Source organism: Cavia porcellus, unplaced genomic scaffold (assembly GCF_034190915.1).
Source record: "Cavia porcellus strain 051 isolate PalLab524CR breed Dunkin Hartley unplaced genomic scaffold, mCavPor4.1 scaffold_12, whole genome shotgun sequence".
Lineage (NCBI taxonomy): Eukaryota > Metazoa > Chordata > Mammalia > Rodentia > Caviidae > Cavia > Cavia porcellus.
The window spans coordinates 53,414,968-53,431,012 of NW_026947495.1; the positions used below are offsets into that span (position 1 = coordinate 53,414,968).

At 34.6% G+C, this 16,045-nt stretch overlaps 1 protein-coding gene and 1 pseudogene across 5 annotated transcripts in view; one reads left to right on the forward strand and one right to left on the reverse strand.

Moving 5' to 3' along the window:
- Cobll1 (cordon-bleu WH2 repeat protein like 1) overlaps positions 1–16,045 on the reverse strand; it is a 154,074-nt gene that overhangs the window by 77,140 nt on the left and 60,889 nt on the right. The window lies entirely within an intron of this gene.
- LOC134478297 (replication factor C subunit 3-like) lies at positions 5,267–15,467 on the forward strand (annotated as a pseudogene).

The following is a 16,045-nucleotide window of genomic DNA, read 5'->3' on the forward strand; positions in this document are numbered from 1 at the left end:
ATGAGGTCAATCCAATTAAACGCTGCCGTGTGAAGAGAATACAGGAGTCAGATGTGTACCCATTCCTGCACCAACAGAGGCTGCTACTTCTCCAGGTGGGGTTAGGGAAGCAACCTAACTACTGGATAGCAGAAAGACCTGGGTATTTTACACATGGCCACATGCGTGACCTTAAGGAAATCATTTCATTTCTCTGGTTCTCCATTTCCTTATTTCCAAAACATTACTATTACACTAGACGATCTCAGGTCCCTTTACCTCTAACATTCAACAATTTGGGAAGTAAAAACAAGAGCTTTAGAACTGAATCAGGGCATGGGGTTGACCTAAGAGTTTTGCAATAACTTTCTTATTCAAAAGAATCCTAAGCCTCGCACCCTCATTCTCATTCCTAGGCAATTGTCCCATCCCAAAACACTGCTGGTCCTGGTCAGGAAAGGGTCTCCATGGAGACTTCCAGAAAATAAAAGCCTGGGAAAGGGGTTCTATTCCCAAGTGTCGTTATCTGGGTTGGGCCACACATTAGTAAAAAATGATGAACAGAATAGTAAAACTAAAAATTGAATTTTTGAGAAGCTTCTGGTGTCAGTTTCTCACAGTCAATTATTTTATATTTCAGCACCTGGAATATCAAATCCCTACCACAAGCCATTCACCATCACTTCAAGTTTTCTGTCAACAGCATAGCTCCACACAAGTATGACCAATGATCCAAAGCCACATTAATTACATCTGTCCCTCATTCTCCACAGAAGACTGGTTCTTGGAGGCTCAAGGATTTAAAAATCTGCAGGTGGTCAAGTCCCTTAAAAAATGACCTTTGCATATAATTTAGGTATAGACTCCTTCATACTTTAATTATCTCTAGATAACTTATAATACTTAATACAATGTAAATACTACATACATAAGTATTATGCTGTATCATGTAGGGAATAAAAACAAAAGTTTATGCCTATTTCTGTTTTTATAGGATTGACCCTAGGGCCTTACATACACTAGGCAAGTGCTCTACCACTAAACTACATCTCCAGTCCATATCCTTATTTTTTTCAACTACAAATTGTATGACATCTAAATAAAGATCAAGCACTCTAAATACAAACAGCACCAGAGCTAAGATAAGGTACCAGTATCAAACACAGTGTTTTACAGACTTGGTACTACATATTAAGTATCTATTAGTATTTTTGAATATTCATTAAATGTTGAAATAATCGTTTTGATAAACTGAGTTAAATGAAATATATTGTTGTGACCACCCAATAGACACTAGAGTGAGCTTGCAAACAGATCCATCGCAGTGAAGATCTGAGCACCAGACCAAGCCTCACTGGAAACCACTCTAGAGAACCACAGGCTTGCATAAACCCTACTCAGTTTTAGCTTGCAGTGATTCAACATACTTTGTGCACTAAAGCATCTACTGCCATGGCAAGAGATATTTTTACACGACTTCTCTGAGGTTCAACAGTGAAAATCCTCTCTCTTCAGATGCTCCAATCTTCAAGAATCATTCCTCTTGTACTCAAAGAAGTCCTTTTACTTTAAAGTCACTTAGGGAAAAATACCTAAAACGGAGATAACTGAGTCATATGGAATTTCTAATTTTAGTTCTTTGAGGAATTTCCATCATGGTTGTACTAGTTTACATACTTATCACTTGAATAAGGCAAAGTGCAAACAGCACAATAAAAGATAAGCAATAAGGGGACAGATGTCTTGCAAATGGGAAGGGGCTCAAGAGGAGGAGAAGGAGAAGTAATAATGATATGACATGTACAGAAACCTAATAACCTCAGTGAATGTAGACATTATATGTATAAACATAAGATTAATCATATCAATAAGAAGGGAAATGGTAGTTGGGCATGATGGTGCACACCTATCATCTCAGCACTCAGGAGGCTGAGGCAGGAGGATTGCTGCGAGTTTGAGAGCAGTCTGGGCTACAAAGTGAGCTTAAGGCCAGCCTGAACTGCATAGTGAGACCGTGTCTCAAAAGACAAAAAGAAAGAAAAGAAATGGAATCGTGAAAGGAGGGAGGGAGACATGACAGAAAGGAAGGGATTTTAAAAGAGTCAAGCTGTATTATGCATACATATCCACTTTTTTTTTACATATCCACTTTTAAAGATGATTATAAACTACATGTACTGTAATACCATACTAATGCAAAAAAAAGAAAAAACAAAGTCTCTTAGTATCATTTAAAAACCATTTATAGAACACTCCTGTAGACTCTGTTGTTCAACAAATAGACAAACTTTCATACCTATCACTGTGAAAATGAAATGCACCGAAGCACAGACACAGGTTGTCTCTAGCATTCCTGTAATGGCAGTAAGAATAAGCAGGAGTCAAGCAACTAACCCAGAGCAGGAAAAAAGCACTCTTGCTTTTGTGGTTTAGATCTAAATTGTCCCCCCAAAGTCTCATGTGTTTGCATGTAGAATGTAAGAGTTGTGGGGTCACAGAGGCTTCTGGCCCTCAGACGTCAGAAGAAGCCCTGTCAGGACAGAAGTGTACACCTCAGAGAGCAGTGTGCACAGCTGTGAAAGTGAAGCAGAAAGTGCAGTGTAGATCCCAGAAGACTTTGGACATTGTACAAGATGGGTACAACCCTTTTCAGGGGCTAAGGACAGATGGTTATGATGGTTCCAAAAAATTGTATGCATTTGGAAGGTGATTGGATCAGACACTTTTATACTGAGCAGAGCATTCATCCATTCATCCACAATGAATGTCAACTAAGGTCACTAGTTGAATGTATGTGCTGTTGGGAAGTGGGGCCTGGTTACAGAGAGGTCTACAAGATGGGTACAACCCTTTTCAGGGGCTAAGGACAGATGGTTATGATGGTTCCAAAAAATTGTATGCATTTGGAAGGTGATTGGATCAGACACTTTTATACTGAGCAGAGCATTCATCCATTCATCCACAATGAATGTCAACTAAGGTCACTAGTTGAATGTATGTGCTGTTGGGAAGTGGGGCCTGGTTACAGAGAGGTCAGCTGGGCTGTAACGTGGACCTGGACAGTGTATTCTAGTTCCTGACCCTGCCTTGCTCTGCTTCCTCTCACGCACGGGTTGAGCATCTTTCCTCCATGATGCCCCTTTGCCATGCTATTTCTGCCTTGGAGCCAGCCAACCACGGACTGAAACTATGGGCCAAAATAAATTTCTCCTCCTGTAAATTGCAGGTGTCTGGTATTTTGTCCCACGGAAAGTGGCCAATAAATACATCACCCTTTTTTCTTATAGCATAGCTTACAATGTGTATCATCTGATTTGCCAGAATTGCTTTCTGAGGCAGAAACCATGAATGTATTATTTTATACTTTTGATTATTACATTATATTTTTCTGAATATGCCTATTTACTTCTTAAAGAATGAATCTACTGAAGTACAATTTTCATTGCTTTGTTACTGTACTGCGCTTATGTCAAATTTTTCCTTGTAACTACTTTTAGAAATACAGGAGTTATGTAAAGTGGGGCACAAGAACACCACAGAATTTCTGTATCAGTATACTTTCAAGGATAAGGTTAGTGTGAGTAGATGGCGCTACTATCTGGGTGTTATATATCCAGAAGGAATAACATGCTCTGTATCCTATTTCACACAATAAATGGGTCAAGTGGCAGTAACAGGAGTCTCCCAACTTAATTTAGGCTTCAACTAAAAAAAGCTGGGTAAACATTTTTTACTTTTTCATTTTTATTAGTACACATCAGCAATGCATGACTGACTTCATCCTGGAGAGTTGGTACATGCACACAACACCTTAATTCTCTTGTGCTTTCTCTCCCCCTTCCATCTCTTGGTACCTTTCTTGTTTCTTAAGTCAAATTAGTTTAGTTTTTCCTAAATTTCTTGTCTTAAAAATTATGTAACAAACTGACAGTACAAATTGACAGTACTGATGAGTCTGCTATACTTTTCATGTAACAAGAAGTCATTATGCAGTGCAAATGTAGTATATTTCACAATATACAATTACCCTACTTCATAATTACAATTCCGTACCTTATTATATATTATATAGGATCATTTTTTTATCTTACCCTGAATATGTTCCACATATACTGGTATACATCTTTGTGTACACATGTATATATGCACACACACTTACACATGCATGTATCTTCATACATGCACACATAAACACACCGGGACTAATCTACTAAGTACAATGAACATCTACATTTCTTTGGCCTTAATTAGGGCTATATTTCAAATTAACTTGCCAAATAACTTTATGACGCACTATACTTTTCTTATTCTGCTTTAAGCAAATAGATATTCCAATAGAAGTAAAATTTTCTAAATATAATTCTGGTGAAGCTGAATATGTACTATGGTAGCTAACTAATAAGATGTTAAATGACATAATTCTCAAAAAGCTAAATCAGAAATTTCATTTGATCCAGATATTCCCCTTCTAGATAGCTTACTAAGAGTTAAAGAATCACTTTACAATGATACATGCTTTCCCATGTTTATAGTAGCACAATTCATAATAGCTAATCTTGGAAGTAGCCTATAGATTCATCAACAGTTGAATGGATAAAGAGAATGTGGTAATTATTTACAAAAGAGTACTACACTGACATAGAGAGAGATGAATGTTAAGTTATCCGTTGGAAAATGAATCCACCTTGAGACTCTAACATTAAGTGAAAAAAACCAGACATAAAAGCTTAAATATCACATGGTTTCTCTTATATGAGAAACTTAAAACATAAATAAACAGAAAAATAAATGGTAGGTAATAGGAAGAAAAAAGATTTTTCTCAAATGAGAAAATAGAGGGGGAAGGTGAGAAAAAAATTAAGATGTGTTATGTACATGTACAAACTCCTTATAAAGAATATAATCATTGGGTATTGCAAATATGTATTAATAAAAACACATCCCCCAATTGATTCTAAAATGCAACCAAGTTTGAAAACTACTGGTCTAATAATCCAGTGCCTGTCACAGAAGTACTCAGAGTAATAATATACGCTCTTGGAAACTTTATGAAATCTATATGTTGCCTGATGTTTGCTACCTGAGTCAGTCAAGTATACGTATGGATATGATTAAAAAAAAATTCAATGCATACTAACTCAGGATATGTCAGAACTAGTGAATATAAGAAATCTTAAAAGCTGTCCAAAAGTTCATCATGGCTTCCACACATTTAAATCCCCAGTCTATTTTTGTTTTTATTAAAGCAGGAAATTAATTATGCAATGAAAGGAACTAATTCCCTTCATATTTTTTAAGTAAGCAGTAGTTCTACGCCAAAAGACCCAAATATAATTTAACAGTTTGATACATATCCACTCTTTCCCTCGCTGCCTTTTCTGTTTTCCTCCCTCCTTCTCAGAACTGCCACACGGACCAACAACTAGGACAGAAATACACATATTAAATCAAAAATTAAAGCTTTCCGTTCCACAAATGTCACTGAAATTTTATTTGTCCCTTGTTTCTCTAAATACCTTTTAGGTAATGTTTAAGGAAGAAGAAATATGAGGAAAATCTCCCATAAAAATGACATGTCAAGAAAAAACAAACTGGCTGGGTTGTAGTTCAGAGATATAGCATGTCTGCGGCAGGTACAAGGCCTGGGTTCAATCCCAGGCGGCTGGAAGAGACATAAAATTAACATAATCCAAAGAGCAGGTTTGAAAAAACAGACCTGAAAATAATATATACAATGAATCCCAAGAGTCAACATTTACTGGGCACCCAGTGTACGCTCAAAACAACGTAAAGAACTACCACATATACCAAAGATTCCTCACTTACCAGGAAGTTAAAAAGAAAATGAATCCAAACAGTGGCAAAGATAACCTAAGTGAACCCTACATGAAGTCAATATTAACTGAATGCTTATCTAGTTACAGGAACTCTGACAAGTGTTTTGTGTGTAGTTCTCTAGCAAATACTATTCTTTATTGAGTAGCAAGTCAAAATAATTTATAAATACTTATAGAAATTACTAAATAATTTCTCTCAACCAATTGAAATCATATCCTAATGTTCACTGTGACTCCATTCACTCTGTGTGAAGTTTTCTGTTCATAAGTCAATGTCAGCAGCAACTGGACTCAACATCATCTACTGAAACTGCCACATGGACCAACATTTTGTTGCCTTGTAGCAGTGCATATGAAAGAATCAGGCTGATATGGAAAATAGGTCTAAAAATGTTACAGAATGTGACTGGTGTTACAACTTAATTTTTTTTTATATTAACGCTAATACAGAGATAACCATAGAAAAATTTTAACCTCTTTCTTCTTTAGCATAAAAGTTAAGCATAAAAAGTCATATCGACTTACAATATAATTTTCATCTCTACTTTTTCAAAAAGGTTAAATACTTATTCATAAAAATTCAAAGGAAATTAAAGCATTTAGAATGACATTCATAAAATGACACTACAAACCCTTCTGCTCTATGATCGAACAAGAGCTCAGTAACATGGTTATCAGTCCTACACATTTGTTTTACTTCTCAAAGAGGGTAAGATTAAACATATCAAAACAGAACATAGCAGTTAAAAAAACAATTTAAAGAAATACAGATTTCGCAGCAGGCCCACTGGAGATCTTGATTGTCTATCTAACTGTCTCTAGTTTCTTACAAATAGTTGTCCCCATCTTCACCCACCTTATATACTTAGTGTATATTATAGAACTAATCAAATCATTGAAGACTTTTTAGGTCCTCAAGTACCAAATTAGGGAAGACAATAGTAACTACCAACGCATCTCTCCTTCTCTTTGTGATAGCTGTCCCCATCTCTACATATGCTGAAATTGAACTCAAGAAACCAGTCCAATGTCATTCTAATCAGCAAACATTAGTATTGCTAGAATTTCTATCATAATGCTACTAAATTAGCCTCGGGTTTCTTAGCATCTCTTCCTCAGAGTATCTGTTCATTACATCTTACATTATATAATCTGTTCCCATAAATAATTAAAAAGAAAAAAAGAACCCATGTGTGAATTTCTACCTATATATCTATCCTCTCTGTGTTATAGGGAATACCAAGTCATAGCAAGGCAGCAAAACAATAACATGAACAGCTACTTCTAAGATGACAATGTGTAACTTATCAACCAGCAATTTCTTACCCTTTGTTTTTCTGTAAGTTTGTATCATTTCTACCCTTTTTTAAAAATCTCCATGTATTCTTTTGTTTCCCTTTCTTTAAATAAAAAAAAAAAAAATTCAAAGGAAAAAAGCTACCAACTAGACACAAAAACTTACCCATGGATGTTACATTTCCTGATGCAATATAAAAGAAAGAAAATTTTACTAAAAAAGAAGTTAAAAAATTCTGAGTTGAAGTTTCAGGAGGATGCCAAGAACTAACCACATTATCAAACATGAGAACAGCAATTCTCAGTGCACTGTCAGTTAAGCAAGCATACTGGTAGATTAGTCAAAGGATGAAAGCAAATATTGCTTTCAAGTTACAATCGCAATAATCAAATGTGAACTTTGGTAAACATCACTGAGTCATCATTATCAAGAAATGTTAAACCTGTGTTGGGATCTGATGCACTCTGGGAAAAAAACACAGTGAAGCACAAAAATCACAGCATAATGAGAAAGAAAACTTAAATTTTCCGAAGTTACTTTTCTAGCACCATGTTTTGACAAAAACACTAGCTAGAAGAACTACTTGTACCTAGTATCTCAGCTCAGAAATATTAAAATCTAAGCTGTTGCAATAGAGAAGGCACTAGAAACACCCATGGTGCCTACAATTCAGAAGCCTGTTCGCAGCATTAAAGGCATCTGTCATGTGTTAATAACTGTATGCATGGAGGAAGAGCTAAATCTTCCTTTCAAGCCGGCTCATAAAATCCCTGTAGAAATCTCAAAAAAACTTTATGTTGAGCCTGCAGAGGGCAACACTATCTTTTTACTGCAGATCAAGAAATTCTCTGACTGAGATAAGGATTGCTATTGTCAGTCAGCAGATGTCACAAAGTCCCCTTGAAGTTCGTGGAAGGTTCTATGAGCTTCTAACTCACTGTACTCCTTCTAAGGTAATAATGAAGGAAGGGGCTACTCTTAGAATTCTTCCAGAACTATGATGGACAAGTGAAAAGGGAAATGGCCCAGATGCCAGCTTATTAGAAACATCACCTACAGCGGGGCAGTAAAGCCATTCACCTTGAAATCATGTGTGGTCAAACTGACGGCAGTTTGTACATTCATGAAGGATGGAGTGAAAGACATGATGTTCTGATTTCAATCAGTGATTCTTTCAAATATTTTTCATAATTAGCATTTATAGACAATTCACACTGGAAGAGCAATGGGTACAATAAACTAACTTTACTTTTAAAAAAGAAAGATTAATATCTAAAGTTGCACCTTGTACAACCCAAAGTTGCTCTGGTATAAAATATAAGTTTATAAAATACTTGGATGAAAACACAGGAGGAAAAAAATCCTTTGGACCAATAATTAGGTAGAAATTCTTAGGCATTGCAACAAACACACAGTTAACCAAAGACTGAAATACTGCATATATTATTATGTCTTGATAATCAAAAATTAGAAACTACTGTCTGAAAGACATTATTAAGAGGATGAAAAGGTAAGTCACAGACTGGAAGAAGATATTTACAAGTCACACATCCAACAAAAAGAAATAACATAGAACTTACAGAGACTACTCTAAGCAGTAAGAAAGCCAATATTCCAATTATAAAACATGAAAAGGCTTTGAAACTTTCATCAGTGTGAAGAATAGTGCTAATAGCAGTGAAGCACACAAAAATGTTCAACATCATTATCCTTCACCGAAGTGCAAACTAAAGTTATGATGAGATAACCACTGGACACCTGAATTAAACTTAGCAAGTGAAGGTGACTTTTTCATCTTATAAAATGAGGGGCGGGACCAGGAAATTTAAGTATTCCACTCTAGTATTTCTTGTAACTGATTTACATAAGCTGAAATCAATTTTTTCTTTCTAATATATTTGTTCTAACCCCAACCTACTCAGCCTACTCATGTACTTTCTATTTCTCTTTTAACATTTTATATTAATGAAATCATACAGTATGTATTTTTTACCTTGCTTCTTCCACTAAGCTTCATCCATATTGCAGGATATATTCATTACATTTTATTACCTGATAACATGTAACAGTATGAATCTACTACATTTCATTGAACCCATCATCAAATGATGACATTTGGTTTATTTCCCATTTTTGACTATTGTGTATAATGTTGCTATGAACACTTACATGCACATCTTTCCACACACCCTTTCCAATTTGAGTGCAAATTCCATGATTCTTAAAACCGTACTTTATTCTTATGCTTATCTCATTTACATTTAATTCAACAGCACATTTAGAGCATATCACTCCAAATTGCTATTTAAGATTCTTTCTGAGGCATTTAACTTAGACAAACACATTTCTTGTTTTCAAATTCAGCATTGGCAGTATTTAGTAAATCACAATATACTGTTAAAATATGTAATAAAAATAGGCCTTAATAGGTTAAAAAATGGACAAAATTAAATTTTCAAAAAAAAAAATACTGCAGGCCAGCTAGAAAGTAACTAACTGCCTTTGGGAGTTCACTGCGCCAAGAACAGCCATCTATGTAGTATGATCCAACAAGGAATCTTACTTGATCTAATTAGTTATAATTAAGAATTTCTACAGTGTTTCTACTGGAGAATTTAATCAATACATTGAAAAATCTTTTTTTTTTTATTACATAACATTTACATTCTTTGCGTGGAGTTGGTACATGTATGTAACAGATCGTATTTCTTTTTTTATTCCCTTTTAATTCTGTCATGGTTTATGTTGGTGGCCCTCAGGCCTCAGGCATTTGCATTATGCATTTGTGATTGGTTCATTGTCTAGCACTTGGATTGGGGATGTGAGTGCTACACTGGCCTAGGGGTGGAGCTAGGATGTGATGTAATGGCAAGAAGAAGGTGTGTCTCGCTCTCTTGCCTATTTTGGCTTGATGTTTGCAGCCGCCATGAACTGCGGCCCTGCCATGCCACCCTGCCTTGGAGCTAAGTATGGTCTGAAACCTCCAAAAACTGTAAGAAATAAACCTTTCCTTTCCCAACTTGGTGCATCAGGTATTTTGTCTCAGCAACGAGTAAAAAGTAACTAAGACAAATTCCTTATTCTTTTGTCCTCCATCTCTTGTTCCCCTTACCATTTGAGAAAGAACTCTCTATATACTTTGTATTATATTTTATTTCACTTTTTATATTTTGGGTCTCTCATGTAAAAGAAATCTGTGATATTTAAGCTTCTGTGTCTACTTCACTTAAATTATGACCTCAGGGTGCATCTATTTTCCTGAAAAACACTCAAGTTTATTTTTATGTCAGAGTAGTACTCTACTTTATGTATATCACATTTTCTTTATCCATTCATCTGTTGATAAACATACATGCTGCTTCCAAGATTTAGCTATTATGAATTGTACTACTATAAACATGGAGATGCATGTATCACTGCAATATGATTCTTTTAACTCTTTTGGGAAGATACCTAGAAGGGGAATAGCGGGGTCAAATGAGATCTCTAGTTTTAGAATTTTGAGGAATCTCCATACTGATTTCCATAGTGAGTATCCTTAGTTTGAATTCCCACTAATATTGTAGAAAGGTTCCTTTTTCCGCCACAGCCTTTGTGGCATTATTTGATTTCTTGATGATGGCCATTTTTTCTGGAGTAAGATGAAATCTTAGTGTTGTTTTAATTTGCACCTCTCTAATGGTTAGCAATGATGACAAATGTTCAAAGCAGTGTAACTCAAAATTTGATTTTCTAAGTGTGATCAAATACTTGGAGGCCAAACAATTAAAAAACAAACCCCAAAACCAACAAACCAACCTATCAGCCATCTCTTAATTCATTTTACAATTTCTAGGGAAATAACAACAAATGAGAACACTATGGACCAGATCACATATGCCAGAGGTAATACTGACAATCATCTCAGTAAACATTATAATTTAAGCAGTCTTAAGATACAGATATGTAAATACAGCTCTCTAGAAATCACCATTTCTATTCTTCTACAGAAGTAATCCATCTGGGGAAGAAATGATCTAAAAATTCCCATTTCTATAAATAAGTGTTTTCATAAGATGGTCTCTCCAATGATACAAAATTTAATATACAGAAATTGAATCTTATTTGTGTCATCAGAACTGGAAAATCATAATGAAGTTAAACACCAACCATTATGTATTAGTGTGTGTGTTTTTGCTTGTTTGTTTTGTGGTGCTAAGAATCAAACCCAAGGCATTGGGTATGCAAGGGAAGAACTGTACCACTAAGCCATATCCACAACTCTAAATATTATGTATAAGAAATTAAGATCTCTGAGAAAGTATTGGCTTCCCTATTTCCTCACTCATCATTAGGTATTTTTTTTATTACAAGCACATGATCACATGCCAAGCAAAGAAATGTGTGCATGCATTGTATACTCTTCATAAAAGAATGATATAAAAATGGTTTACTGAAACTGCTCACAATTTTGAACATTGATTCAGATTAAAGAATTCTGATTACTGAATGGAAGCTACCTGAGACACAAGTGGTTTAATGTATGTAGTGCCACTGTAAATTACAGTAGGTATTTAGATTTTAAAAACGTATCCCAGTAAAAGACACATAGTCATTAACTGCCTTCAAAATACTCCCCATTACTTCAAACACACCTCCCCTTGTTCTTGCCACTTCTTGAAGCAGTTCTAGAGGTCCTCTTTAATCAGTATCTTTACTTATGACTGCTTCAACTTCAGAACTGATTCAAAATATTTATCTTTCATTAATCATTTTAACTTTGAGGAAGAGCCAAAAAGTGTTAAATCCAGAAAACATGGTGTAAGAGGGCACTGTAATATTTTTACAGCCTGGTTTTCTGTTGAATAGTGCTTGGCAGAACATTTACCACTTTTTATCATACAGATAGATACTCATGAAACAATTTCTCGAACTGATTCACAAAGTGGTAAAAATGATGGAGTAAGTGTTCTCAAAACCAAGAGGAATCCTGGCAAGTGGTTAAATGGCAATGTGTCTTTACCGCAATAATTTTAAATATTCATCATATTTTTTAATCATCCCATGTATATCCTGGATAATCTAAAAGAATATGTAAATAACCTAAATCTAAAAAAAATCTATAACAATATGCAAAGAATATGCTTAATAAAACACTGTTGAATGAATGCTTCCTTACACATATGTGAACATCCATACCAACACATATACTGAGATATCCAAATGTGTTCCACATTTAAAAATTAGTGTTCCACTAATTTCTTAAAAATATGATGGGTAGGATTTTTGACATATATAGTATGAAATACTGTTTCACTTTTATGTGAAATCACCATTCTCAGAAATCAAGGAGAATCTCCCCAAAGAAAGTTAGTCATACAACAGTCTGGTCATTTTTATATATTGCCTGAAGCCAACCAATCAACAGGAGTCTCAGTATCTCCCATTAAAAGTTTTCTATTTTCATCTATTGTGAAGAATCATTTACCTTTTACTAACAACTTCACATTAGGATGAGAATTCTCTTTAAGAAATTATATATATTCTCACACAATACTTAGTAAAAAAAATTACGGTTTATATAGGGGGCTGTGAAAAAGACAATTACAGATTAATTAAAATGAGCGCACCAAGAGTAATTTTGCAGAATTAAAGTTAACTGTACATAGAAAAGAACTCTGAAGCAGAAGGTAGAGAAACAAGTTGTCTCTTTCATACTCATCCATCACAAGCATTCATCAACCACATACATTGGTTTTGGGAAGAGATATAGATACAACACTTCCTACATTCAAAGAATCAAAAGTTTATTATTTCACAGTATTAATCAATTACTTGGTAAAATCCCTGAAGTTATCTTGCTGCCCCCGGCTTTTTAATATGACTTCAGTTTGGTTATTCAACAAGTACTACTGAAACACTCTAAAAACATAACACTATGATGGGCAGGTGACTATATATATTTTTTTGAGGAGGAAATATTTATTGAAGGAAAGAAAGCTCCTGAGAAGAACAGGGAGGGGACCATGAAAGCAAGCTCCTTATTACAACTACCTTGTGAATAGTTATGCCTAAACGAACAAGAAACAAATTCACAGGAGGGAAGTTGCCGTAGCCTTAGTCATTGAAAACCGCAGATATAGAGTTCAAATCTAGGATAGTTTGTTCCAAAGCCCCATTTCCTATTCCCCTGGCCATTCCATTACCACATCCAACTCTGTGCTCAGCGCTAGTGAAACACCAATTCAAAATCTTAAAACTCTTCTTAGAGTGTTTGAAAACAAAAAAATTACACATTGTATGAACCTCTCCCCCACCCAATGCAATTTATTATTGTCTCTGGAATGACATCTAAAAGAAACAGTAACTCATGAGAAGGAAATCATTAGTTATGCACATGCTATTATTAGAACTGTGCTCTTATAATCTGTAAAGCAAGTTGTTTTAATACATTTGGTTTAAATTACCTAAAATATTATACCTGGCCCTCATAGTTACCATATTCTTTAGTACTATGGGAGTACATAAAACTATACATACTGCAAATCTGCATTGGAAACCTCCCTTTCTAGAAAAAAGAAAAAGGAATGACAAATATATAGCAGTCTAATTTACTCAAATCTTTTCTAAGGAAATGATGGATCTAGAAACAATGACGTTTATCTATAATACTCCATGTAGTAGCAGTTGTTAATAGAGTTTGAACAAAGACTTGGCACAAATTTTATTCAGAGCAGGATGCTGACACATCCCTATAATTCCAGCACGTGGGCGGCTGAGGCAGGATAATCATGAGTTCAATACTATCTTGGGCTAAACGATGAGATCCAGTGGGAGTTCTTGTTTAACTTCAGGCCATAGCTGTATTGCAGTCAATACTGCACGTATAGAAGAAGTAATAATGATTCCATTATTAAAAGTAATGGAATATGCAATTTTGTATCTTTTGTGTTGCTCATATTTTAATAGTCTTCACTTGATTTTGAATACATTTGATTAAAACTGAATTAAGATGTGTATTTGACTTATAAATGGAATGAAATCGAGTGAAGTCCTTCTTTATATGGGAGGCAGTGGCCAAAGTTTCCATGGTGGAAGGTTCTGTTTGCCTTTGGACCAATGGGGAGAAATCTTAGGGCATTTACGAAGCAGTTTACCTGTTTCTCATTTTCTTTTTTACAGAACCAAATGTTCGTTCTTGTCCTTGACTTTTATTTCATATACTGTTTTCTTTATCATCCTACAGATAATTTGGAAGGTTCTCTTTAGTATGATACAGATAGGTTTAATACTAAGATAAAATTATTAAGTGATCTAATGAGATGATGCTTAAAAATTAGAAAAATTTTATAATCTAAGAGTCTGTAATATTTATGACTTTGTAAAACAAAGAAGTTTCCAGGGCTGAGGACATAGCTCAGTGGCACAGTGCTTGCCTCATATACATGAGACCCTGAGTTGAATCTCTGTGCCACAAAAAAACAAAAACAAGTTATTACAAAAAATAGGTTCATATGCTTATGACTGGGAGTTCTATGATCTAACTGACAAACGAAAAAGACCAAAAAAAAAGAATCCTTTCCAGAGATGGTGTTGTGAAAAGATTGAAACAAATTTAGAAAATATGAGTCAAATTGTACATCTCCATGTATATGGGTTATACACTAACCTCCCATTGCTTTGTCATATAAATTATCCACTTTTAACACAAGCTTAAAAAGGGAAGCACCTAACCCTCACATTTAATGTTACTGCTACATAACTTCAAAATTCCACTAAAAGTTACCAAAATTAAATTCAAATCTTAATTCTGAAAATTAATGTGTAATTATTCCAAACATGAAAACTGCATAATACTCTTCAGATGGAATGTATAATGAGATTGTGTTAAGCAAGTCCATTACTCGTGTTAGTTTTTTCTTGATTTCATATAGTCCAGCAACTTGCTTGCTAAAGAACATGCTGAGTGGGAGTAAATGAAGGACCCCAGGGGTATATTTTTCTCCTTCTTATTAATGACATCATCAAGTCCACCTATTTAGGGCTTCAATCAACTGACCTCATGGCCTACATGAATAAATAGATTTGTTTAACTGTTAATCTTCACAGTGTGTGCTTAGCAACAATTAAGCAGTGATAGATAGTAGCTTTATGATCTATTTTAAAAATGTAGAATGTGAGATTGTATTTTCTGCTGTTTTGATTTACATGGACCTTATAGGTGATAAGATTTGTCATCAACAATTTAGAGATATAAATATAACTCACGTGTATGAGAAATTTAAATGTTAATTGTTTGAATTACATTTTAGGGAGATACTTTAGAAACAGCTCTTGGTTTAAAAAACTGCTACTCTAACTCTATTGAATATTTTTTCCTTATTTAAGACATTTTGTAACAAGTAAATTTACACTTTGAAGATTTAAAGTACAATTATTATTTCTTCATTTTATAAAATTTTACAATTTTATAATTTTATCACTAAGACTTCTTTAAATAATAAACTGTTTCAGAAAATATAAAACAAAATCACAGTAACAGCTCACTTGTTTTCTTTATCTTATTCTTTTAAGTCACCAAACTTTCAACATAAACCATTTGGAGTTTCAATCAGAGGAATTTTGACTGCCCACAAATATTTTTTACTAAAACCTCACCATAAACAAAAATAACTCATTTTGACATTCATCGAACATAAAACCAGCATCTATTCAAGAGATGGTGTTAGTATGGTCCTTAAAAGAATTAAATTTTAGCACATATTGGACTGGGGATGTAGCTCAGTGGTACAGCATTTGTAAAAGACAGACAGACAGACAGACAGAGACAAAGAGAGATACAGAAAGAGAGAGAGAGCGAGAGAGAGCGAGAGAGAGAGAGAGAGAGAGAGAGAGAGAGAGAGAGAGAGAGAGAGAGAAAGAGAGAGAGAGAACAGTTTTAGCACACACATTA